Here is a 27,782-nt window from a genome sequence, read left to right as displayed (position 1 = left end):
TCAGAGTCCAATAATATCAGTAACTGGTAATTTGTGTCTAGTTCGTTAAGCCCATGAAATATTAAATCACTCTTCAATCCAATAAAAATTCCACATAATATGACGGATTTGCCTTTAGACACAACGAATATGAACGTATCGCTTAATCAAGTAAATAGATTTAACACATAACTGTTGTTCAGTTGAATAATGAAAATGCATATTTACTTTTATCTTGAGCCTAAATAATGAATCATTCAGGTCAATAATCACTTGCTCTTTCCAATTAAGATGGTGTCAAATAATTACAAAAATCTAACAACCCTAAGTCCCAGCAATTACTTTTTCAAAGAATCACAGAATCTCACAGTGCAGAAGAGGCCCTTAAGCCCATCGAGTCTGCACAAAACCGTGAGAAACACCTGACCTATCTACCTAATCCCATTTACCAGCACTTGGCCCATAGCCCTGAATGTTAGGACGTGCCAAGTGCTCATCCAGGTGCTTTTTAAAGGACGTGAGGCAACCCTCATCAATCACCCTTCCAGATCATCACCACCCTCTGGGTAAAAAGGTTTTTCCTCACATCTCCGCTAAACCCCCCGGCCCTTAACTTGAACCTATGTCCCGTCGCGACTGGCCCTTCAAGTAAGGGGAACAGCTGCTTCCTATCCATGTCCTTCATAATCTTGTATACCTCGATCATGTCGGCCCCCAGTCTTCCCTGCTCCAATGAAAACAACACAAGTCTGTCAAACCACTGTTCATAACTTTCGTTTCCTTCAGAACATGAAGTTATTATCGTCATTCCAGTGAAAGAAGGTATTTGATAGTTTGTATGCTGCATTAACAACTACACAAGTTTTGTCAGTGCCCAATTATGCAAAGTAATTTAAGGCAGCCGTCGACCCAAGTGGCTTAGGCATTGGGGCGTTACTGTTACAAGAAGATGAGACTGGAATTGAAAAACTGATAGTGGTTTTTTTAACCGAAGCTGAAAAAACAACTCAGAAGATATTCAACAATGGAAATAGAGCCATTGGGTATGGTGTTCACATTGCAGCGTTTTGAAATTTATGTAGCAAACAATTCATCAGAAACAATTCTTTTCATAGGCCACAAACCTTTGAAAATTTTGGCCAAACCTCGAAACAAAGTTGCAAGTCTGATCAGGTGAAGCCTATTATTACGCCCAATTACATTAGAATTGCATATTTTGCCGGTAGAGAAAATCTGCTCAAGGATCCGTTATCATGAGTTTGAAGTTTAGAAAGGACAATAGGAAATTATAAAACATGGACACTAAACTGGAATGATTTATGTTGATAGCAAAGGAATTGCATATACTGTTACGTTGATACATGCATGTAGTGTAATACCATAATAAATATAGGTGATGGAGTAAGATGGGTTATTAAAAAAAATGAGGCTGCTTTTATAATTATGACGTTTCATTTTTCGATAGGGAGGGGGATGTTATGAAAGGATATTGTATGTATAAAAGTGTTGGATATTATTTTAAAATTAGAATTGTACCATGATTGACGTTAAAGTGTGTGCCTGTGTGCGTCCATTTTGTCTGAATTGGATTAAATTCAACCAGTCTTGATGCTTTCATGTGTAGTAATTTGTGACGTTAATTAGATAAACATAAAGATCGAAGCAAATAGTACAGCTGCATTTTTTGAATGAACCAGACATAATGATGCCTAAAATCCTGCAAGTAGTTAGGAGACACCAAAAAATGTGCTTAAGCAGTAATTATATTGGTTTAATGGAAGGATTGTGTTAGGAGAAGTAACATTAAAAACCTTCCAATGCAATCTAAAATTCACATCCAAAGGGAAATCTAAGGAAAAACCGAGATGAATTGGGAGTGTGGTATGAGTCATAGGCATTTAAGATCTAACCGTGCAGTAATGCTTGTGAATGAAACAAATTGAATGGAATCTTATTTTGAATTTGCAATGTCAAATCTGCTTTGCCTGGTGTTTGTTTAATGCCTACTGAATATTGTTGCCTTGGTGAAGATTTACCTGGAATTGATACATTTGGGATTTATTTAAAAGTTGCTATGGTAGAAACTTGTAGGCATGTCCGCGTGTTATACTTGTTGTTAAATTAGTATTTCTTTAATTTATTTGGACACCTAAAAAGTCCGGAGTCTTGTTGGTGTTATTTATGAATTCAGAGCTGCATTGCAACAAACAAATTGAAAATATAGGTTAAGATCCTACTTCAAGTTTCCCACTGGGATTTAAACAACTCAGCCTTTACCAGCTGATGTGTAATAGCACTGTCTAACACTCGCTCCGCATCTCTCAATCTGGTACTCCCTCTCACTCTATCCCGTACTCTCTATCCCCCGCCCCCACCCTGCCCTTTCTGTGTCTCTCCCCTTCTTCCTCAAACTCACTCTTCCTCTATCTCTCTCTGTCTTTCTCTCTGTCTCCCTCTGTCTCTCTCTCTTTTTCTCACTTTCTCTTTTTCTTTCTCTGTCTCCCACTCTGTCCCTCTCTGTGGCTCTCTCTCTCCCTCTCTTTCTCTGCCTAACTTTCACTATCTCTCTTTGGTTCTTCTCAGTCTTTTCAATTCTCCTTTATACCCCAATGGTGATCCCACTCTCTTAAAACTTTTTTCTTACCTCACCTCTTTTGATGACATCACTTCATCTGAACGTCACCACCCCCCCTCCCCCCACCCCCAGACCCCGTTCTCTTTGAGGATTGTCTTCCCTGTTTCCAACAGAATAATTCCTGTCCCAGTGGTGAACGATCACGATTGTTGACAGGTAGGCCACAAAGAGGGTAGGTATTTTTGAAGGTATGTTCTTCTATTCAACGAGGGACGAGTAGCCATGATGGACAGGCAGCACAGACAAATGAAGTGTTATCGATTAAGACAGGTAAATCCGGAAAGGATCAGCAGGCCTGACAGCGGATGTGGAGAAAGTAACATTCTTACCTTTTTGATTCCGTATGACTCTCGTTCAGAGCTAAAGAGAGGTAGAAATGTCATGGAATTTATACTGTTTAAGGGGGTGGAGCAGGTGAAGCTGGATTGAAGGTTAACAATATGTCGAGACAAAGGAAGCATTGACAAAGATTTCATGGACAAAAGACAAATGTGGTGTTAAATGTATTGGTAAGGGCTAAATAAGGTACCCACAATGGCATAAAGCAGAATGTGTGATTAACATAACAAGGGTAAGCTCTCTGTGAAAGAACAACATAGAGCAACTGACAGGTGGCAGTTATATTGCTGATTTGGGGAGAGTGGGCGGTGGTTGGGGCGAAGGGATGGCAAAAGGGACAGGTAAAGAGAATAAAAGGGGTGAAAACAATTAATGCTTGATTGAAAGTAAAAATGAAATTAAATGGAGAAAAAATAAAAACACACGCTAAAAAATGGGATTTAAAACGGGGAGTGAATGTACAAGAGCCATTTCATTCTCTAAAGCTGTTGAACTCAATTTTAAAGCCGGACGGCTGTGAAGTGCCCAGTTGGAAGATGAGGTGTTCTTCCTCCATTAGCACTGGGCTTCAAATTAGCACTTTAGCAGGACAACGACGGACATGTGGACATGAGAGCCATGATGTTAGAAAGCATTTTTTCTTTTCCCTGCACAATCAGTATGGAAAGCCATGATGAACAAGCATTCCTGCCAAAGGGATTTTCTTTTGACCAGTCAGGAGGCCGGTTCAATTATTGATTGACAGCTATGCCAATAGGAGGGCATGCATTCAGCATGGAGGCGGGTTGCTCTGCCCAATACGTGAGAGGTACTCATGCTGATGGAGGAGACCGGCCTATGGCAGGGTGGGGCTGGATGGAGTGTGGGCCGTGGGTGATTGGGGGAGGGTGAGAGGTGACGCAGGGATGTTCGGAGGTGTTTTCTTTCGTCCAATAAGTGAGAGTTATTCCTGATGAACAGGCATCCTGGCCAAATGGGAAAGCGGAGATGCCAATCAATCAATTGTGTCGTTGGTAGACAGTCCACCCGGGCAGTGGAAGCTTTCGGTGAATGAATTATTTTCATCATTGAAACAATTGAAAAATTAGAGTAAAGGGATATTTCAGCACATTCTTCAACTGCTGTCTGAATGTTGTCTGTGTCACGGCGTAAATCACAGTGTTGGTGCAGCAGCTCAGGAGCTGCAGCATAATGCCCAATTCCTGAACAAACCTATCCAACCAGACTGACTTAAACCCCATATCAGTCATTCGCCTCCATAAAGAATAAACCATTAATGTTGACCATAACAGGATGAAATTGGCCGAGATTACAAACAGTAAAATAATGGATTTCCTTCGACTCTCCATCTTTGGATCTCTGGGACTCACCAAATTGATGTGAGTCCGGATTGTACTGCGGGCTCTGCTGCTCATTAAAATGTTTCTGACTGTGAGAATATTGAGCAGCAGAATCAGGACAAATGGGACACCCGGGGTTAGAATATGATGGAGGAACTCGATTATTGTCCAGAACAGAGAAAATCGAACCTCGGCTGTGACCCAACAAAACCACGGGAGGTTTATCAGCCAATACTGACCTCTTAACATAAAATACCAGAAACCATTCTTTAAACAGCTCAGCACAGTCACTGTTCCAAGAACCACAGACGCCGTTTTCTTGCTGCAGAATTTGCTTTTCAACTTCGGGCAACAAATGGCCACAAATCGATCAAAGGTGAATGTGACGGTGAACCAGACAGAACAGTCAGTGGCTGCATAAAGCAGTACGGCATGTATATTGCACACATGGATGAAGTGCAGGAAAGCAAACGTTTCCCCAAAAACTATCGGAATCTGTCTCCATATCACGTCTAATATAACGACCAGCAGATCCGCCACTGCCATGGCCACCAGGTAACAAGTGACACATTTGGCCAGGCCGCAGTTTTTACACTTCAGGATCAAAATTGCGATTAAATTCACTGTAAGGAATGGGGAAAAAGAGCATTGAAATTGTAAATCAGGCTGGGGAAGTAGCTGACAGCTTGACTGAAGAGTTATATATGCTTCCAAATGTTTGAACCTATCCTGTGTTGCATTGTATCAAATTGATTTGAAAGAACCCATGATAAGTTATTTGATACACTGGAAACAAGCGGAGATAAAATAACAAAATAAAAACTGAAGAGGGAGAGGGAGCATCAGCGACAGGGAAGCCAGACGTAAGTTGGGGACCTAGAGGTGAATTGGGAGCGAGGGGATTCCCAGAGGACCCAGGGATGATGGGAGAAGTCATAAGTAGGGGGGAGCCAAAGGTTAACTGTGAGGACCAAAGAGGTGACTGGTTTATTAAGGACAATAGAGGAATCTGGATAATACCCCATTTTTCCCACTTCATCGCGGACTGCAGCAAGGAGTATTTATGACAAGGTGTGTTTTACCAATACAATGCTTTAATATTTACGAACAATCACGCACACGTGCAAAGGGACATACAGTCACACATATCCGCAGGCACACACACATACACCCGCACAGAAAGACACACATGCACACAAAGACACGCACACTCATACACAAAAATAAACACATAAATGCACCAACACAAGCGCACACACAAAAAAAAAACATGAACATAGGCAACCTCGAGCACAAACTCAAAAAGACTCGCACGCAGGGACATGCAAAGTGAAAGAAAATCGCGGACACACATACAGACAAATATACAGTGATATATACAAAAACACACAGACACACACAGAAAAAGAAACATACACATGAACACGAAGAGACATACACACATACACATACACACACAAACCCTAGCATACACACACACACACACACACACACACACATACGTGCACACACACACACTCATGCATCAGAAACAGGCACACAGGTATAAATGCTCATACACACAAATACATTCTCTCACACGGACACAGTTTAACACACCCACTTGCACACATATATACACAGAGTCAATCTCTTGCAGTCTCACCCAAACTGACGCAGTTTTGCGCTCATATACACACACAAACAGACACGCACACACACACAAGCATACACTCTCACACACACAATCAAACAAAATCACACTCATTTTCAGACACGCGCACACACAGAAATGGTGCATATCGCTTGGAACATCACCACATGGAACTTCCCCTCCAATGCACTCACCATTCTGGTTAAAACTATATCAGCGTTCCTTCACTGTCGCTGCATCAAAATCATGGAACTACCTTTCTAATAGTGCAGTGCAGTGTATCTACACCAAATGGAATGCAGAGATTCAAGAATGTGGTTCGCCAACACCATCTCAAAGGCAACAAGGAATGAGCAAATAATGTTGGCCCAGCAAGCGAAGTGCATATACTGTGAATGCAAATACACAGAAACGGACACACGCATCCATTCACCCAAATACACAAACGCAAACATGTGCCTATACTCAAACACGCACACATACACACACACATAGACACACACACACACAGAGACACACGCTCAAACACGTCCACATGCACACACACATACAGAAACATACACCAACACATGCGCACACAATCACATACACAGACACAGACACAGACACACACACACACACAAACATCCATTCGCACTGAATAAATCTCACAAACTCAGACTTCCACACAGAGACACACGAACATGAAAATACTCACACAATCATAAACAGGCAAGCATAGAAACACACAAGCAAAATGTCATACATACGCACACGCGCGCGCGCGCGCGCGCACACACACACACACACACACACACACACACACACACACACACAATCCCTCGCAATATTAGTCTGCACTGAAGTGCTGGTTTTGGCTGCAGTCGGGCATTTAAGTTAGACTTTGTTGACCGAGGGAATTTAAGTGTTAATTTCTGTCTAAAGCCTAACCTTTCTTTAATTTAGTAATTTACTAAAAACTGCTGTTCGGGTTGGAAAACGTAAGTTTTATGCCAGCTTTAAAACAAGGTTTATACGGCCTCTGCTTGCAGCTACACCTAATTAACTAGATAACTGATTTTGTTAGGTTTCAGAACTCGATCGGCTGCTGGAGACACTTTGGGGCATCCACCAGCAGAGAGTATAGAGAGTTGGTCACATGGCAGGCTAAGAGTCCACAGGCATGAAGGGGATGGGTGACCATCAGGCAGACCAAGAGACCAGGCAGGCAATGCAGGGATCTACTTTTGCCAGTCCTCTGCAAAGCAGTGCTGCCACTTTGGATACAGTTGAGGGGAATGTCCTCTCAGGGGAAATGTGCAAAAGCCAAATTCGTTGCACCACGGTTAGCTGTGCTGCACAGGGAACTGGTGCAAAGTGTGGGAATGCTGAAGTTTTAGCCGATTCACTTGTAAGGGGATAATATATGCGTTTCTGTGGCCGCAAACGAGACAAGAAGTATGTTGCTTCCCTGGTGCTAGGGTCAAGGATGTCTCAGAGCGATAAAGGACTCCCTTAAGCATCAGGGTGAGCAGCCAGTGGTCGTGGTACACATTGGTATAAACGACATAGAAAAAAAAGGATGAGGTCCTAAAAGTAAAAAATAGGGAGTTACGAAGCAAGTTGAAAAGCAAGACATCAAAGGCATTGATCCCGTGATTACTACCAGTGCCGTGTGCTCTTCAGAGAAGAAATAGCAGGATATATCGGATCAATATGCAGCTGAAGAGATGGGGTGAGGGGGAGGGCGTCAGATTCCTGGGACATTGCGACTGGTTCCTGGGGAGATGGGACCAGTTCAACTGGACGGCTTTTATCTGGACTGGTAAAATAATCATTGGGGAAGTTTTAAATTAAAATGACATGGGAATGGAAAGGACTCAGAGGAGGGGGAATCAAGGATAAGAGAAAAATACAGAAAGGGAATAAGATAAGAGATAGGCAGAGACATTGGGGCAAGTAAACATCAGGACCTAATTGAAAAATAGTGAGAACGGGACATGTAATGATAAAAAGACAACCCTGAAGTATTGGTCCATTAACGCGAGGAGCATTCCCAATAAGGCTGATAAAATACCCGTGCAAATGAATGTAAACAGGTATGATGTAGTCGCCATTCCTGAGACGTGGCTGCATGGTGACCAGGGATGTGGAATGAGCATCAGAGATATTCAATGTTTAGGATGGACAGAGTAAAAGGAAAAGATGGTGCAGTTGCATTGCAGATTAGAGGAAATTGACACGATAGTGAGGAAAGATATTAGCTCCAAAGATGTGGAGTCTGTATGGGTGTTGCTGAGAAACACTCAGGATCAAAAAACGTTGCGAGGGTTGTATATAGATTGCCAAACCGCAGTGCTTATTTTGGCAATGACATTAAGCAGGAAATTAGAGACGCATGGACGAAAGGAGCATCTGAAATTATGGGTACCTTTAATCTGCATATAGATTGGGCAAATGAAATTAGTAACAATTCCGGAGAGGAGGAATACCTAGAGTTGAGACGGGATAGTTTCTGGACCAATATGTTGAGGAACCAAATAGAGAACGGCCCATACTAGACTAGGTATTGTGTAATGAGAAAGGGATAATTGATAATCTAGCTGTGCGAGGCCCCTTGGCGATGATCGAACATAATAATATAGAATTCCTCATCAAGATGGAGAGTAACCTAGTTGATTCTGAGGCTCGGGCCCTGAATATTAATAATGGAATTTATGAGGTATGAGGTGCTTGTTGGCTACGATCGATTGGGAAATGTTACTTACATGGATGGCGGTGGATTGGCAATGCCAAACATTTAAGGAGCATATGGGTGAACTGCACAAATTGCTTATTCCTCTCCGGTGCAGTAATAAAACAGGAAAGATTGGTGAAGGAGAACGAATTTATTTAATAAAGGGCAAAATACATAACAATAGAAGCTTGTGGGGAATGTAACAATTGACGGTAAAACTTTCTATAAGTATGTGAAGAGAAAAAGCTTGGTGAAGTCAAATGTAGGTCTCTTTCAGTCAGACACAGGGGAATGTATAATGTTGACCACAAAAAATTGGTGACCAACTAAGTACATACTTTGTTTCTGCCTTCACAAAGGAGTTCACAAACAACATTACAGAAATGTTGGAGAACACAGGCTTTAGTGAGTGGAAGGAACAGATATAAATCAATATTAGTGGGGAAAAGTTGTTTGGGGGAACATGATGGGATTGAAATACAATAAACCCCTAGGGCATGATAATCTTCAGCCCTGCAAATTTAAGGAAATTGCCGTAGAAATAGTGGATACTTTGGTGGTCGTCTTCCGAGTTTCTATAGGCTGTGGAACAGTTCCTACCGATTGCACTTTAGTTACTGTAACTCCACGAGTGAAAAATTGAGATAGGGAGAAAAGAGGGTATTAAAGGCCACTCTGCCTGATGTCGGTATTGGGGAAAAATCTAGAGTCCATTCTTCAATTTTTAATAGCTGAGCACGCGGGAAAAAATTGGCAAAATCGGACAGACTCGGCATGCATTATGAAAGCGAAATCATGCTTCACAAATCTACTGGGGTTTTTCGAGGTGTAACTATTGGAGTTGGGGGCAGTGGATGTGGTTTATTTGGACTTTCAGAATGTTTTCGACAAAGTCCCACATAAGAGATTAGCGTGTAAAATTAAAGCGCATGGGATTTTGGGTAGTGTATTGAGATGGATTGGAAACTGGTTGACAGGAAAAAAGAAGAGGAATAAACGGTTCTTATTCTGATTGGCAGGCAGTGGCTAGTCGGGGACCATAGGTTTCGGTGCAGGGACCCGAGATAATCGCAATACTTTTTAATTAGTTGGATGAGGGAACAAAATGTATTATCTCCAAATTTACAGATTACATAAAGCTTACTGTTGATGGGGTGGGGGTGGGGGGGGGGGGGATTGAGAGGGGGTGGTGAATTTGGGGAGAATGCAGAGATGCTTCAGTGTGATTTTGAAAGCTGGGTGTGTGGGCAAATGTATGGCAGATGCAGTATCATGTGGATAAATGAGAGGTATTTCACTTTGGTAGCAAAATCCGGAAGGCAAATTATTATCTGAATGGCTATAAATTGAGATAGAGGAACGTGCAATGAGACATGGGTGCCCTCGTACACCAGTCATGGAAGGTAAGCATCCAGGTGCAGCATGCGTAAAAGAAGGTATGTTGGCCTTCATAGCTAGAGGATTCGAGTACAGGAGGAATTGAGTCAGTTATGATTAAATTCGCTGCAGCTCAGAAGAATGAGAGCGGATCCCAATTAAAACTATAACATTCTAAAACGATTGGACAGGGTAGCTGCGGGAAGGAAGTTCCCGATGGTGAGGGATGCCTGGACCAGTTGTCACAGGCTGAAGATACGGGCTAGACTATTTAGGAATGGGATGTGGAGAAATTGCTTCACCCAAAGGTTGGTGGGCCTGTGGAATTCGGAACAAGAGAAAGTAGTTGAGGCCAAATTTTTGAATGTTTTCGAGAAGGAGTTAGATATTGCTCCTGGGGCAAAAAGGCATCAAAGGGTATGGGGAGGAAGCGGGAACAGGCTATTGAGTTGAAAGATCTGCCTTGTTCAGAATTAATGGTGGAGCAGGCGTGATGGGCCGAATCGACTACTCCTGCTCCTATTTTCTATGTTTCTATGTTTGACACATTCTCTAACACACACAAACACATTCAAACACATTCTTGCATGCACGCACACACACAGGAATTCACAGATGTACACAAGCTTACACATATTCAAATACTCACACACACAGACAAACACACACAAATATAAACTCACAATAGCAGACTTTAGATGATATGCACATTCAGACTTATACACAAAAAATGTGCACACACACACATTCACAGACACACACACTTGCTAACACACACACACGGAATATAAACATACTTCAGAAAACGAATTAGGAATGGAAATTAAATAGCTGGCCTTCCAGGGTAACCCACAAATCGTAAAAAAGAATTACAAAAATGCACACACACACACACACACACACACAAAGAGTCAGGAACACACACAGACAAACAGACACTCTCACATGAAACCACACGCAGAGAAATGCACACGTGCACAAACACACCAACTCACAATATATAAACTCACAATAACAGATAGCAGAGCATACGCACATTCAGACTCTCTCTCTCTCTCTCTCACACACACACACACACACACACACACGCACACGCACACACAGACACGATAGGTATCATTCACAAGGCCAATTAAGGATGGTAATTAAAAGCTGACCTAGCCGGTGAATCTATCAAACCGGAGAAATGAATTTCAAAATTGGTCACAAGTGCACACACACACACAACCCCACAGCCACACACAATGACACACAGAAAGACACAAACATATACAAGGACGGACAGACATGAACACACACACAGTCTCACACAAACACACGCACTATCACATGCAAACACTCATACAAACACACACAGAGTCAAACACACACCCTCAAATGCAGGCAAGCACACAGGAAGGCACACGTGCACAAATATGCACAGATACAAATACGCAAATACAAAAATACACATGCACATACACATGATAGGCATTATTCACAAGGTCAATTAGCGATGGGAATTAAAAGCTGAAAAGCCAGAGAAATCCACAAGTCGTAAAAATGAAATTGAAAAATACCCACAAACACACACACATCCATACAGTCAAACAGACACAATCAAAGGCAAATACACACACGGGAAGGCACACATGTGCACAAGCATAATCACATTCAAATACACAAACACAAACACGCTCACTCACATGCACACAAAGAAACGCACATAGTCACAGAAACTGCTGCACTGCTGCACAGACTGAAATCCATCGCTGGCTCCCAAGTTGGTGCCAAGCAGTTTAAAAGTGAGAGGGCTGCACTGCAGCTCTCTTTGAGTCCAGCTTCCACTTTTCATCTACGAGTCAGCCAGGGCCCCTTACGCAGCCCTGGAGCAGAGGATCAGGCGGTTCACATCATGGGGCCGTCCACCCAGGTGACCCCGGGATTGTACGGTCCATCCGAACCTCCTCTTCCTGTAACCCACGCAGCTCTAGATACACAGACCTTGGAGCATGACACTGCCACAGAGCAGGACCCGAAAGCAGGCCGGAGCCTTACATGCCTCAGCCGTGCAGTCCAGTGAGTAGTGAGTTGGCTAGAGGCAGATTGGGGAACTTCATTAAAAGGCATGGCGTTGGATAGACAAAAGTTTGTATTTAAGGAATGACTATACGCATTGCAAAATTTATGCATCCCTTTCTTGCTCAAAAATGGTACAGGAACAGTGCACATACCATGTCAAAAAATGAATAAATATGGCATTAGATCCAAAGTGGACTCATATAAAGTTGGTAGAAAAGTAGCAATCCTAAGGATTGAGAATGCTTTTGAATGCAGCAAAGGAAAACCAAGGGATTGATGAAGATGGCGAAAATAGGTCATGAGATTAAATTTGCAAGCTACATAAGAAGGATCTCAAAACCTTGAGAAGTGCGTAAAAAGAAATAAAGTTTCTTGAAGGCAAATGCATGCAACGTCCAATCTAAAGTGTTAGAATGTTTAATAGAGAACAACAAAATAACAGAAAATTATATATATACTTTACTTCTGTCTTCACGGAAGAAGGCACCGATTAGTTCCCAGGATACTGGGGAGCAAAGAATCCAGTGAGGATGAAGAAATGACCGAAAGTAATATTACTAAAATAATTCCGCCGGAGAAATCAATGGGACTGAAAGCTGATAGATTCCGAGGGCCCGATAATCAATATCCAATTGCACTAAATGAGTAAGTCATAGAAAGAGTGAATGGGTTGGTTGACATCTTCCAAAATTGTGTTGATTCTGGAAGAGCCCCGGCTGCTTGGAGCATAGCAAATTTAACCCTGCTATTTCAAAAATTAGGGAGAGGTTATAAAGCGAATTGCAGACCGGTTAGTCTAACATCAGTGGTAGGAAAATTTTGATGGACCAAAAGCAATCAGTAGATTTTGTTCTAGTTGATGATTCTATGGTCTCTCCTGCCCTGCCGTTCCCAATTTTCTACCCCTTCAAAGGTTTTTGATAAATTGTCACTTCACGGAGTTTGTCCAAAATTGAAACACATGGCATTAAAGGAGGATGGCATCCTGGCTTGGAAATTTTCTTCGTGACCTAAAGCAGAGAGCAGTGGAGAATGGATGCCTTTCATATTACAATGAAGTGTCTAGGAGATTTTCGGGGCCAATGTTGGTCCCACTACTCAGATGACGTATGTTAATGCCGTGGGATTGTGCACACATAGGGAATTATAAAGGTTTCAAATGGAGGAAAATCAGAAATGTTAAAAAACTATGTGAAGGGCAGTAAGAGATCGCAGGTGTGCATGACGTCACTCGTCAAATGGACAGAAACCTGAATGATGCAGTTTAACATAGAAAGTGTGAAGTGATAGAGTTTGGTAGGAAAGAGGATGAAAAACATTATGACCTAAAGCGGCCCTTTTTAACTCAGGCGCAGGGACAGCGAGATCTGGCTGTGGGTTGGTCTTCTCTTTTTGAGGCTCGAAAAATACGACCCTGGCCAATTCCCAACATCAGAAACCTCTGCACTCCTCCTCATTCAATCCCTGACACGTTTCCATCTTGTAGAGAGTTTGAGGGATATGGGGGTGATTTCCGACTCCCTTTTGTGTGTGAGCTCAGGATTGGAGCCCGGAGATCGCCGATGTCTTTGTGGTTTAATTTGTTTAACGGCATGGGGGTATCGCTAGAAAATCCATTGTTTGTTGACCGTCAGTTTTCCCCCTTCAACTGCATCATTTGCTCGGCCATTTCAGTGTGCAGTTTGGAGTCAAACATATTGCTTTGGTCTGGAGTCATGTGTAGGCCTGAGCAAGTAAGGACTGCAGCTTTCCTTTCCTCAAGGAAATTCGTGAAACATTAGGGTGTTTGGATAAATGCTGAGACCCAGGTTAAAGCTTTGGGGACTGGCGTCGATTGGCGCCACGGCAGATAGTGGAATTTAAATTCAGTAAGAATCTGGAATCAGAAGCCTAATGATGATATGAAAAATTGTCGGTAGTTATAAAAACCCATCTGGTTCAATAATATCGTAAAGGGAAATTAATCTGCTGTCCTGACACAGTCTGGTCTACATGTAACTCCAGGACCACATCAATAGAACCAGAGAACCATAGAAAGGTTACAGCACAGAAAGAGGCCATTCGGCCCATCTTGTCCATGCCAGCCAGAGGACACCCAGATGCCTTTTCCAATCCCACCTTCCTGCACTCCGCCCATAACCCTGCAGCTTATAGCACTTAAGGCGCAGATTAATATCCTTTTTAAAATAAAGTTTAGAGTTTCCGCCTCGACCAACAACTTGGGCAGCGAATTCCAGACACCCACTACCCTCTGCGTAAAAACGTTCTTCTTCATGTCCCCCCTGCACCTTCTGCCACTTTTCTTGTATCTATGTCCCCTGCTTCTAGAATTCTCCAACAAGGAAAACAATTTTATCCTTTCCACCTTATCTATTCCCCTCATAATTGTGTACACCTCAATAAAGTCTTCTTTCAGCCTTCTTTGTTCTAACGAAAATAACCCCAACCAATCCAAACTCTCCTCACTGCTACACATTTCTAATCCTGGCAACATTCTTGTAAGCCTTCTCCGCACTCTCTCCAGAGCTATTATATCTTTCCTGCAATGTGGTGACCACAACTGCACACAATGCACAAGCTGTGGCCTCACCAGCGTTTTATCCAATTCCAACATTATATCGTTCCTTTTATATTCTATACCTCTGCCAATGAAGGAAAGCATTCCATATGCCTTCTTTACAACCCAGTCTACTTGAATTGCTTCTTGCAGTGACCTGTGTACTCATATGCCAAGATCACTCTCTTCACCTACCCCTCTTAGTATATCCCCATTTATTGTGTAATCTCTGTAACTGTTTGCCCTCTCTAAATGTATGACCTCACAATTCTCTATGTTAAAATACATCTGCCACGTTACCGCCCACTCCATTCCCAACCTATATCGTTTCGGGGTATATGGCTATCCGTGACACCATCCAAGACTCCGCCAATCTTTTTGTAAATTGCAAATTTCCCAATCGTGCTTCCCACATTCCAAATCGTTCAGAGAAACAACAAGGTTCCAAACACTGAGCCCTGTAGGAACACCACTTGAAACAACTTTCCCTTCACTGGGGCATCCATCGACAATTACCCTTTGTTTCCTGTTACAAAAGCCAACCTTTTATCCAGTTTGATACATTACCCTGAATCACATGGGCTTTTATTTTCCTGCTCAATCTGCCATGTGGGATCTTGACAAATGGCTTGCTAAAATCCATGTACACAACATCCACTGCACGGCCTTCATCAACCCTTCTTGTCACTTCCTCAAATAATTCACTCAAATTTGTGAGGCAAGACCTCCCTTTAAAATATCTACGCTGACCATCCCTGACTCGTCCATGCCTTTCCAAATGGCTAATAATCCTCAGGATTGATTTCACTAATTTGCTCACCATTCATGTAAGACTAATTGGACTATAACTGTTTGGAATTTCCTTTGATCCCTTTTCAAACAATGGAACTACGTTTGCAATTCCCCAGTCTTCCGGTCACTCCCCTGTATATTTTGCAGATTGGAAAATCATCCTTAGCGCATGTGCCATCTCCTCCCTGACTTCCTTCAGCAGCCTTGGAAACAATCCATCTGGCCCTGGTGGCATATCAACGTTCAGGGATTTCAACGCTTCGAGTACTTCTCTCTTTATGACTATCCCGTCCAATATCTCACAGTGTTCTTCCTGGACTAATTTATCTAAATCATCCCTTCCCTTTGTATATACAGAGACAAAATATTCATTAAAAAAGCATCCCACAGCCTCTGAATCTACACACAAGTTTTGATCTTAATCTCCAAAAGGTCCCAATATTTCCTTAAATAACCTTTTAGCATTAACATATTGGTATATTATCTTGTGGTTAACTTTAACTTTACTTGCTAATCTTTTTTCATGCCCTCCCTTTGAGTTTCTGAATTACATTTTTACTTCATCCCTGCACTTCCTATATTCGTCTAGGCTATCTGCAGTGCTTAGTTCTTTGTGCCAATCATAGGCTTTGTTTTTCTATTTGACCTTCTCGTGTATTCCTCTGGACAATCCAGGTGTTCTAGATTTGACAGCATCACTCTTATTTTTGTAGGGGACATGTCTTTTTGCACAATTAGGATCTCGCTTTTTACTGCTTCCCAGTGGTTTCCCACTGTTTTATCCTCCGGCCATGCTGTCCAGTCCACCTCAGCGAAATCAATTCTCTTTTCTGCAAAATTTGCCATCCCCCAGTTCAAGACTTTTACTCCTGCCTTATCTCTGGTTGAATCTTTAATGCCCTATGAACGAGTGAAATTAGGGATGGACAGTAAATGCTCGCATGCCCATGCCTACATCCTATGAAAGTATAAAATATCATACTGAGAATAGTTTCCAATTTCAGTTTCTATTAACTTAATTTAAATTCCACCGGCTGTTGTAGTGGGATTTGAGCTCATGTTCCCAGGGCATATGCCTGGCCTTCTGGGTTCTGCCTCTATGGGTTGAGGATTCTGATCTTTGTATTGCAGGTTATTACTGTTCATCTGGCTGATTACTGAAATATTGTTGATCTGTGTGAGCTGCCCCCATAAATAAAATTTGCCTTGGTTTACTCATTAGCCATGGTTGTGTCCCCTATTCAGCTCCAATGCAGTCAATCTGCTCTAACCTCTGTACCCTGATGAAACAATGTTTTACTGCTCACCAATAAAAGATACTGCCCGTTCTTTGAATATTTATTGACAAAAGAGGGGACTTCAAACTCACAAGCAGAACTACAAATTATCACTCGAATAGCTCTCAAAATCCCGAAATAACATTGCTCCCAGTTACATTCCATTTAAGGCAACGGTAAAAATAATACATTTTAGCTCTTAAGTCTGTCCCACAAGTTAACCTAATATCCCAGACAGTGGAATTCAAAATGTCTATTTCCAGCTTCCGTTTCTGTAGACTGCAGGTTTAAATACAAATGCTGGAGGCTTCTCAAACTTCCGTTCGGTCCTACAATGTATTCTTCCTGACGCAGATCTTCATTCTCCTTTTGACATCGACCTCCCATTCAAATTTTTAAACTCCATTGTGTCCATGTGTCTTTGTAACTTTACTTTCTCTTTATGCTGCTAATGAATATATTTTCAAGTTGCCACTATGTGCGGTCAATAACCCTTGAGACAAATTAAGACGCACCTTTGGTATCTTGTCTGGCTATTTGTATACAGACTGAGATCCCTTTGAAAACTAAATCCCAACAGCAACTATATATCACTGCAAATCTACTTTACTCCTTCTGCGCAATGCTCCCAAACACGTTTACTGCTTGGCATGTTAAAGGCATGTCTATACCATACACGTGCCTATAACTTCAAAGTGAATGTCTGCTTGACTACAAAATGCAATTAATTCACACGCAGAGCCAGAAAATACCTAATTTTCGATAAAAGAAACAGAAGATTATTAAGAAAATACTTTCGTGAGTAATCTGATTGCTGACAGGGGACATGAATTGCCACCCTGTCATTTCTGAGGCAAAACTGAGGCCCCTGGCCTGTGTCCCACCGAACATTTTCTCATACAGCACACAATGAAGCACGTCCCTTCTCACCTACAATACATCCTACGAGATTCATGATAGGAACGGCATTAATGCCACACATCTTTACACTATACAGACTATTCCCTTATACCTGGATTGCAGACCAATGAAGATAACAAGAGTTCCGGGGAGAAGCAGCACCATGCTTCACGGAGCATGGCCTGGATATCCAGCTGACAAAGGTAGAAACATTGCAGCAGATGCTGTTCCCTGAACGTTCCAGGCTCAATTCAGATTCCCTGAATGAACTGCACTCTGATTCATGGAGCACGGCCTGGACATCCTCCTAACAGGGGTAGACTCACACAGGCACATACTGTTCCCTGAAGGGCCGAATTTCTCTCCGACCACCAAAAAAGCTGCTTGGGAGAAGGTAGTGGATATCGTCCTACCTGGATATGGTGTTGAAAGAGCTTCAGTGAGCTTCTGCCATCCGCCAAGATGAGTGAGATGCCCCTATTGGGCTGGCAACATAGAAAATCTGCATGCACTATTTCAGACCTGGGGTGGACACAAGATACATGATGTTCAGCAGCGCGATAGGAGCTGTGCTCATGGCCAAGTAAAGCAATTAAGTCCATGATAGAGAGGATGGCCTTGTGGAGAATGAACTGCAGACATCAAGGAGGAATCACCAATCAATGTGACTCGAAGAAACGCCGAAGCACCCTTTTCACACATTTCCTTGCAGGAGAAAAGTGCATACAAAGCACGAGAGCTACAGAGAACCAAGGGGTGGTGTTATTCATCCTGTGGAGGAGAGGGCAATCCACGTTGCCAGAACAATATTTGGATTGTGTGCGTAACAGCAAGTCCACTCTCCAAGATTAATGTGGGCCTGTTGCTAATGCAGTTGTGCAGGTATTGCCGTGGGTGGTTGAAGGGTCGGGGGATGGGTTTGGGAGTGAGGTGGTGGGGGAGTGAAGGAACCACGTTTTGGATTGGAAACTCGGGCGGGATTGGTAATGTTTAAGAAGTTATGATTTTCTTTAGCCAGGAAGACAGTGATTGGCAAAAACCAAATGCCGAGAGAGATGAGGAAGAAAGTCACTTCGAAAGAGGATGAACTGCATGACCTCAACTCATTGCTGCCTTCTGTGTCTCTCACAAATCACAGAGCTCCAGTCCCACGGCACCCTCCCCCATCCTCCTCTGCCCCAGGAGAGGAGTGAGAACTCAGTCACGAGGAGGAGGTAGGCATGCCAGAGGAAGTACCATCACCACCATTGGATTTAACAGGCAACAGCACAGAGATTCATGCGGCACTGGGTGCAACTGTCAACATAAGGTGGGAACCACAGGGTGAAGAGCACTGCATCAGCCGTAGGAGGTGGTATCATCTGGCAGAGATTTCTGTTCATTGTTCCCATTGGAGCAGGGACCACCAAAACCGAAATGGCTGGCCCTCGGGAGAGTAAGAGAAAGCCTCCGGAGTCTCAGTTTGGGGTTCAATATTTGTAAACAGAGCAGCAGAAATTCATGCCATCAGACTTAGTTCCTTGAAGCATTGAGGCCTCATCTGCTCTGAATTGTGGTGCTCATGGTGATCATGACTTAGATCTTGCCGCTGGTATGGGGACCCCATGATGAGAGAACATGAGAGATTGGCCAACCTCCTGGTGAGTCCATGCAGCTGTTGTGAGATATACTGCACTGTGGCACCAGCTCCATTGTAGTAGTGGGGTTTGAGCTCAGGGTCCTGAACAGGACTACCTCAATGTTAGAAGATCAGTAGCTCGAGGGGATCCCAACAGTGCACCAGCTGCCAACACAATCCAAAAAACGGGGCATCATCCCCAAGGCTGTGCGATTTGCAAAAGTGGGTGAGGCACAGATGAAACTTGAGGGAATCTCACTCCACTCTGATTCCTTTATTCCTCAGATAGAAGCAACATCTGACACCTGGATCGAAGCGAGTGAGATACCCCTGCAGAGATGCAGGTAGTGCAATCACAGGAAGAGTTCCAACCATTTCCTGAACGATGAGGCAGACCACCATGATTCTTACAGTCATATAGCCACAGAGGTGAGCAGCTTGTTTGCACCTCCTCTGATGGAAAAAGTAGAATACTACATTAGGAATATCCATGAGTGCTGGAAACAGCGGTTGGTAGAGCATCAATTTTTTCACAGAGGTGTTCAGTTAAATTGTGTATTTTCAGAATGACATTTAACATTTTTCTGGTGAGGCCTTGGGGATATTGTACTGAACAAATAATCAAGGGCTTCACTTTGATGCTCTTGGTCATGGGTTCAAATGCCTCCATGGAAGCTGGTGGAATTTAAATGCTATTAATAAATATTCAATATAAGTATTTTTTCAGTAATGGTGGCCGTGAAACCATCATCGATCTTTTTATTAAAAAACAATCTGTTTCCTCAATGTCATTTAGGGAAGGAAATTTTACATCCTTCCCCGGACTGACTCTAGGACTGCAGCAATGTGATATACTCCTAGCTGCCTTCTGAAATAGCTCAGCAAGGGAAACCATTAAAATATGATTACAGATTGTCAGCGCATACTGGCCTTCCAAGTGACACACTCATATCGCCTGAATAATAAAAAAATACACTTTACATGAATAATTCAAAATATTCGAACAAGATGTCGAAGTCAAGATGTGTTGCCATGAAGATGGATTACCGGTTCACCTCCGACAGCTTGTGAGTCATATCCAGAAAAATTCCCTCATCTGTGACATGATGGATACAATGCCGTTTCTTTGATGTTTTGAAAATACTCCCCTCTCTTCCTTGCCTTGGTTCACCCTCTTCCATGGCAGCCATCATTTAAAGCGATGCTGGATTAAAAATTCTCTGGTCATGATGAGTTCCTTCATGTGCTCCTGTGCCCATCACTGGTCACACCATGCACCTTATCGCTAGGATCACTCCAGTGGTCTTTCTTCCTGACTACCCACCTCTTCATTATCCTCCTCATGTTCCTTCTAATTTACCTCATCATCCTCATTCGAGGTAAGGATCATTTCCTCGCCCTCCTCCAGCTACAGCGGCAGACTCCTTCACAATACAGAGCATGCAGCAATGTACAATCATATGGCATACCCTGGAAGATATGGGTTGTAAAGAGGTTCCTGGGAGGTTGAAGTATCGGAACCACATGTTGAAGTAATGACTGTTTCAATAGGTTATTTGCTTATGCTTTAACCCTAAGAGGTGGATCTTGGGAATTTAGTAGTGAAATTTAATAGAAGCACATTTTGAAAAATCGAAAAGAAGGAAGGAGGACTTACCTAAAATTAGCCATGCAGACCTGTGTTGAGTGCAATGTTAAAATTAGACATGATTTAATTTGTAAGTTCTAAGCTGAATATGTCCATCGTTCTCGACAGAATAAAGAAATTAAGTATGGGGTAAATTCGAATATATTCAATAGATGTTATTCAATTTATCTTACACAATAAACATTCTGCATTCTTGACTGAATCGCTGGAGTGATGACTTCTGTAGTTTCACTATTGACCCATCAACAGGTTGTTACAGAGAACACGTCCTTCCTTCTGGTAATGCTGCCTAGTGAAATTATTTTCTGTTATTTATTCACGGGATGAGGGCTTCGCTGGCTCAGTTAGTATTCATTGCTGATACCTAGTTCCCACTGAAAAGGTGGTAGTGAGCTGCCTTCTTGAACTGCTGAGTTCCATGTTGTGTAGGTGCACCTAGAGTGCTGTTAGGAAGGAATTCCAGGATTTTGATGCAGCGACATTGAGGAACAGCGATATATTTTGAAGTCAGGGTAGTGAGTGACCGGGAAGAGAACATCCAGGAGGTGGTGTTCACAACTATCTGTTCTCCTTTTCTTTCTCGATTGCACTCGTCTTGGGTTTAGAATGTGCTGTCGAAATAAAATTGGTGAATATTTGGTTTCTATCTTGGAAATGATAGAACTGTTGCTACTGTGCATCGCTGTTGGAGTGAGTGAATGCTTTTGTGTGTGGTGCCAAAGTCTGCTTTGCCCTGAATTGTGTCGAGCTTTTTGAGTGTTGTGGGTAATGCATTTATCCACGCAAGTGGGGACTATTCCATCACACTCCTGACATGCACTTTGTAAACTGTAGACAGATTTTGGGGAGTCAGGAATTGAGTTACTTGTCGCAGGATTTCCAGCCTGCGATCTGCTCTTGCAGACAAAGTATTGATTTCACTCGTCCATTTCAGTTTCAGGTTAATGGGAGCCAAGATATTCATATTGTTGCATTCAGTGCAAGCAATGCCATTAAAAGTCAACGAGATATTTTTAAGTTCACTTTTGAGGGTGATGTTCATTGCTGGTTGCTTGTGTGCAATGAATGTTACTTGCTACTTTTCAGCCAGAGCCTGGATATTGTCCAGTTCTTTCTGCATTTCGACATGGACTGCTTCAGTTTCCGTAGAGACTCAAATTGTGCTGAACATTGTGAAATCAACAGCGAACATTCCCACTTCTGACCATGTGATGGAAGGAGGACTTTTCATTAATAAGTTGAAGCTGGTTGGGCCGAGGTCACTTCACTGAGGAAGAACTGCAGTTACGACTTGGAGTTGAGATGACTGACCTCCAACAACCATAACCATTTAACCTTGAGTCAGGTATGACACCCACCACCAGATATACCGCCCATCCCACCCCCATTGACTCCAGCTTTGCTAGGGCTCCTTGATGCCACACTCTGTCAAATGTGCCCTTGCTGTTTAGCGTCGTCAGCCTTTCCTCATTCCGGCAGTCAAGATTTTTTGTCCATGTTTTAACCAGGACTGAAATGAGGTCAAATGAGTGCCCCTGACTGAAACTAATCTAAACAACATTGAGCAGTTTCTAACTAAGCATGTGCCGCGTGATTGACGTTTGATGACCCGGTAATTTTCCGGCTCTTATTCCTCTTTTTCGTTTTTGTATAGCACATAGCTGGGCAATTTTCCACATTGAAGGGTGTTGTACTTCCCCTGAAACAGCATTTATTTCTGCATTCATGAGATGTGGGTGCCACTGGCCAGGCATTTAACTCACATTCATAATTTCCCTATTAGTGTAATTTCAGAAAGTATTCAAGATTAAATCACATTGCTCTGAATCTGGAGTCCCATGTAAGCCAAACCAAATAAGGGGAGGGGGATATTTCAATCCCTTAATGACATTGATGAACGACATGCTTTTTACAGTAATTAGCAATTGCTACACTGGATTTGAACCTGTGTCACAAGAGCATTAGCCTTGAATTACAAGAGCAGCGATACTAGCACTACACCACCACCTCCCCCAACCAGTGGGTCACTGACATAAGCCAGTCCAGAAAAAAAGTAGGGGCTAAGGGAAGCCGAACTGATGTTTTGTGCATTGAGTTTAGAAGGCCTAGCTGACAAACATAGCAAGCTGACCTACGGGAGCGACGCAGGTTTGAGAGGCGAGGAAAAGTCCTAAATGGGGCTACACCCTTCAGGGTGATGCATCTGAGGTGCACCGCATCCCCATTATGGATATATGCTTGGCTAATTTTCTGTTGGCACAAAGATATGAAAGAAATTAATTTGTAAAGAGAACATGAAGAAGTTACCAAAAAAAAACATAGTTTTTGCAAGTGAATCTGAGATCTGGAAAAGATCTGGAAAAAGGCAACGATCTGGAAAATGGAGTATAACGTGATAAAGTTTGAAATTCCCCATTTTGGCAGGAAGGGTAGAGATGAGGCATTTTATCTAAATGGTGAAATTTTTCAGAGCTCTGAGATGCAAAAGGATTGACGGGTCTTAGTGCATGAATCGCAAGATGCTAGTATGCAGCTACAGCAATTAATTAAGAAAGCTACTAGAATGATGTTATTTATTGCGATGGGGATTGAATAAAAAAGTTGATAGGCTATGTTTCAGCTGTGCAGAACACGTCTGTAAAAACATCTGGAGTATTGCGTACAATTTTGGTCACCTTAGTTAAGGGGGTATGTAAATATGTTGGAAGCAATTCAGAGAATGTTTCCCAGAGTAATAGCTGGAATGGGCCGGTTATCTTATAAATACAATTTTGGGATGTATCCACTTGAGTTTAGAAGAATATGAGGCGACTCGTTGAAACATATAACTTCCTGAGGGATGTCTACAGAATGAACGAGGATGGGGATTTTTGCTCCTGTGTGAAAAACTAGAACTTGGTTTCACTGTTTAAAAATAAGTGGTCGCATACTTATAACAGAGATGAGGCCATTTATTTTCTCGCAGGGGGTCGTGAGGATTTTGAATCCCCCCTCTTGAAAAAACATTGGGAACAAAGCCTTTGAATATTTTTAAGGCAGTTTCTTAGTAGGTCATCGAGGACATGATTTCTTTTAGATCAGCCATGATTTTATTAAATGGCGGGCCAGGCCCGAGCTGCCGAACGTGAAACTCCTGCTCCTTGTTCGTATGTTTGTAGTTCACTGTGTAAGCACTGTGTAGGAGCACTAGGCAAGCAGGGGTGTACCACAAGACAAACATTGAAGGAACACACAAGGGTAAATATTTCAGTTTTGTTTGTGTAATTGGATTTGTTGTTGGATAAAGATGCGAATGATATTGCTTTTGTTGCTGTTTTTTCTAACAGGATGGTGGCCAAGGGAAAGCTGTGACTGGCGTATCAGATGAATTTAACAGTGGAGAATGAGGGAAACATGATGAAAAAGGGAAGTTGTCCAATAGGAACCAAAGTCTTAGCAAGAACTCTCCAACAGCCTGTCCTGGTCGAAGGTGTCCAGAAAGTATCCCATCAGGCTCCGCCTCCTCCCCCTGAAGTACCCTCCACATTTCTGGTGACAATGCCTGTGTCTTCATAATGGAGATGATATGAAGTTTTCAGCAGAACTTAATGAACTTCACCATATGCTCCAGAGTGCACAGGGGGGCGGGAACGGGTTAGGCAGGGGGTTTGGGGTGGGGAGTGGGGGTGGGGGGTTGGTAACAATTGGCGGTTCGGGAATCAGAAACATTGATTCGTCACACTGATAGTTGCTATCTCTGGACATGTGTTATTTTCAGATTTTTGCTTGGCGATGGGGATTGATGAGCGTTGGGTGTTTTGAATCACATACCGAGGCAGCAGAATTCATCTCCGAGAAGCCACGTTTCAGTTATGAAACAGATCAGAAGACGGAGGGAATGGCCGACTGCTTCAGAAGGGGGTTCCATGGCTATTGTTGGGATAGCGATCTTTCACCAACATGTACTGTGCATGGGCATACAGGAATTGTACGTTAATGCAGTAAGAGGTTTTGCTGTTCCTGTATGTCTCCACATTGGCAAGGGGACTCTGCAGAGCAACATTCAGCATCGGGATCCTGCTATGCTGGGAAAACCATGGAAATTATAATCCTGCTTCTCCCTGTTGAGGGAAATAAGTACAATGTATTCATCTCACCCGGCATGGATGGTCTCAGTCACCGGCTGGACAGATCATTTGAGACCATCTTTTCAGGAAAGTTCCCAATCCATCGAAGTTCAGTGAAGCTGTGATGTTAACGGCATTTGAAAGCACCTTCCTCACCATTGGTATGAGTTCGCAGTTATGTTTCAGTGGATGCAAAAGCTCCTTCACCACTTCCTTGTTGAGTCAGGTTTGCCTCACGCTATTCTCCTGGGTTAGATGGAGGTTGGTAAAGTGTTCTTGGAAAACTGGGGCCAGATAGGGCACAACCGCCTCCTCCTCCATTTTTTACAGAGCTTCCCCTCTCCATTTGTTGGTCATGTTACAGACTCAGGTGCACTTTTACTACTATCCCCTTCGCTCTTCCAAACTTCGGTTAGCAAACACATTGTCCTTCCTGGAAGTAAGCAGCAGCTCACTACACAGTGAGCTAGAAGAAACCATCAATAACACTTGCACGATCTTTTCAATTAAAGAATTCGGTCAAACTCCCCACAGCTGTAGGTTTTGTGCCTTGTCATTTAAGATAGCACCAGTGGTGGTTCGGTGTGTTGCGGGAAAAATGTTCAGCTGAGGGTGAGTAACACAGACGTTCAATGGCCAGCAACAATCCGAGTTTCATGTACCAAAGCTGCTAAAACCGTCTGTCCAACATGGTGCACCAGTTGGGAGACGCTGGAAAGTCAATGATAGTGCCTCCCGCAACATTTAATTGTTTGAGCTTCAGAAATCTGGCACCAGTGACTGTGACCATCTACAAAGACCAGAATCCTGGCCATGGGGAGATATAGCGTGAATTATAATCATGTTGTAATTATATTGAATAAAACTTAAGCAGAGCAATTTGCAAGAATATGTAAAACCAACAGAGCAATTTGATTTAATCACAGCAGTTACACATGGAGCGATCATATCGTCAGAAGGAGATTATTATGTGAGGTGATACGACACCAGGAAGCAAAGTAGGTCAGTGAGAACAGAGGTGCTGGTAGAAACGGATTTGGTTTGATTTAGGCTATGCAAAAGGTAATTTGGAATTTGTTGGGTCTTATGATGTGTTGCAAGTGGGTGAACGACCAGGATAACACTGGGATATTAGATTCTGGTTTCAGACACAGGTGAGGGTTTATTCAGTAGCTGGGTTGAGGCGGAGATGGTGATTGATGAGATTATGGAGAAGGTAGTGGGAAGGATTTGGAGTGGAGAGAATATGGAGCCACTAATCACCTCAGGGTCAAAGGCATCACACATGTTCTGGACAGGCTGGTTCAGTCTCAGATTCAGTGTATAGGGAGCGACGTTTCTGAATGAAATTGAAGACAATGGCTCCCATAGTTCCAAAATTCACAATACAAGTACAGCAATCAAGTTAAATGTGGTTTATAGAATAAATAATTTGGCAGAGACACTTACTAGGTACACCAACAAGAGCCAGGATGGGATAATAACCTCCTTGAACAACCCGAAAAAAGAAATAGGTGCGATCAGCTAATGACAAACCATCATAATATGTAGAAAGCGAGTAAAGCGCCCAGGATAAACTTCTGTACTTTCTTGTAACATTCCAATCTGTTGCTGTGAGATTCTGATCCATTGTTGGAATATTCAAACCTGTTCTTCTCAGATTCTGATCTCCCCGCTCCCTCTCACTGATGACCCTGATCACTGTTGGTGTTGGAAGTGATTCTCCTGCTGACGCTATGGGATAATGCACTCAAATATGTCCCTTATTAATAGAAGAGGGAAAAACCCCAGTGACACAATTAAGACCCATGTAGACTAATGTTAGTCACACTCATTGAACAAACATGTTGAGTTAACTCGTTTCAATCCAGCAAATTTCTATACAACAATAAATTAGAATATTTACTCGGTCTGGGTTGGATGTATGAGGGAGGCTGAGGGAAGGAATGATGGAAATAGCGGAGGCGCCAACCATAAACTTTCAATCCTGGGATTGATGCCAGGGGCTCTGAATTTTGAAAATGTCCCTTGCTGTATTTTAAAGGAAACAGGGATTAACCCTATTACAAAAGAGCTGTCATAATAATGGAGTCGGTGGGGTAATTTCAGCAGACCATAATCCTGGCAGAAATAGTTGTTACTTTTTCAGATATACAGGTTCATAAATGACCAGAAACACGAGCATGTTAATGATAAATCGTATCTGATAAACATAATGAAATTCTTTCCCTCAATAACGAGAGGGTTGATCAGGGAAGTTAACATAATTATATCTATATGAACAAAATGTGGCCAAGTGCCATTTAAGGGAGTTGCTATGAAAACTGAATTTCATGGATTAAAGGGACAGTGACAGATTGGATACACAATTAGCGAAGAGAGAATTATCAGCGGGAAAAAATATTCAGATTGGAGAGGAATGTACAATAGTGTTTTAGGGCTTGGTAAGATGACCACTGCTCTTTATGGTACACCTAAATATCGTCGGATTCTTTGTGAAAGATAACATTTAAAGAACCAGGGGACACTGTTCTAAAATTAGATGGCTCCCTTTTCTGACATTGATAAGGAGGACTTGGTTTCTCTCAGTGTTCGGCGACTTTGCATCTTTGCTCAGAAATCTGACAGCAATGGAGACGGAGATGCTGAATGACTTTCACGCAGATTTTGTTAGGCAAGTGATTCAGATTTTATCGCAGTTGGATGAGAACGTAGAATTCGAAAAACAAACAGACGAGCCATGATCTTATTGAATTGTGGAGCAGACTCGAGGAGCCTAATGGCCTAGTATTTCATATGTCCAT

Source organism: Carcharodon carcharias, chromosome 21 (assembly GCF_017639515.1).
Source record: "Carcharodon carcharias isolate sCarCar2 chromosome 21, sCarCar2.pri, whole genome shotgun sequence".
Lineage (NCBI taxonomy): Eukaryota > Metazoa > Chordata > Chondrichthyes > Lamniformes > Lamnidae > Carcharodon > Carcharodon carcharias.
Note: the sequence above shows the minus strand (reverse complement) of the source record.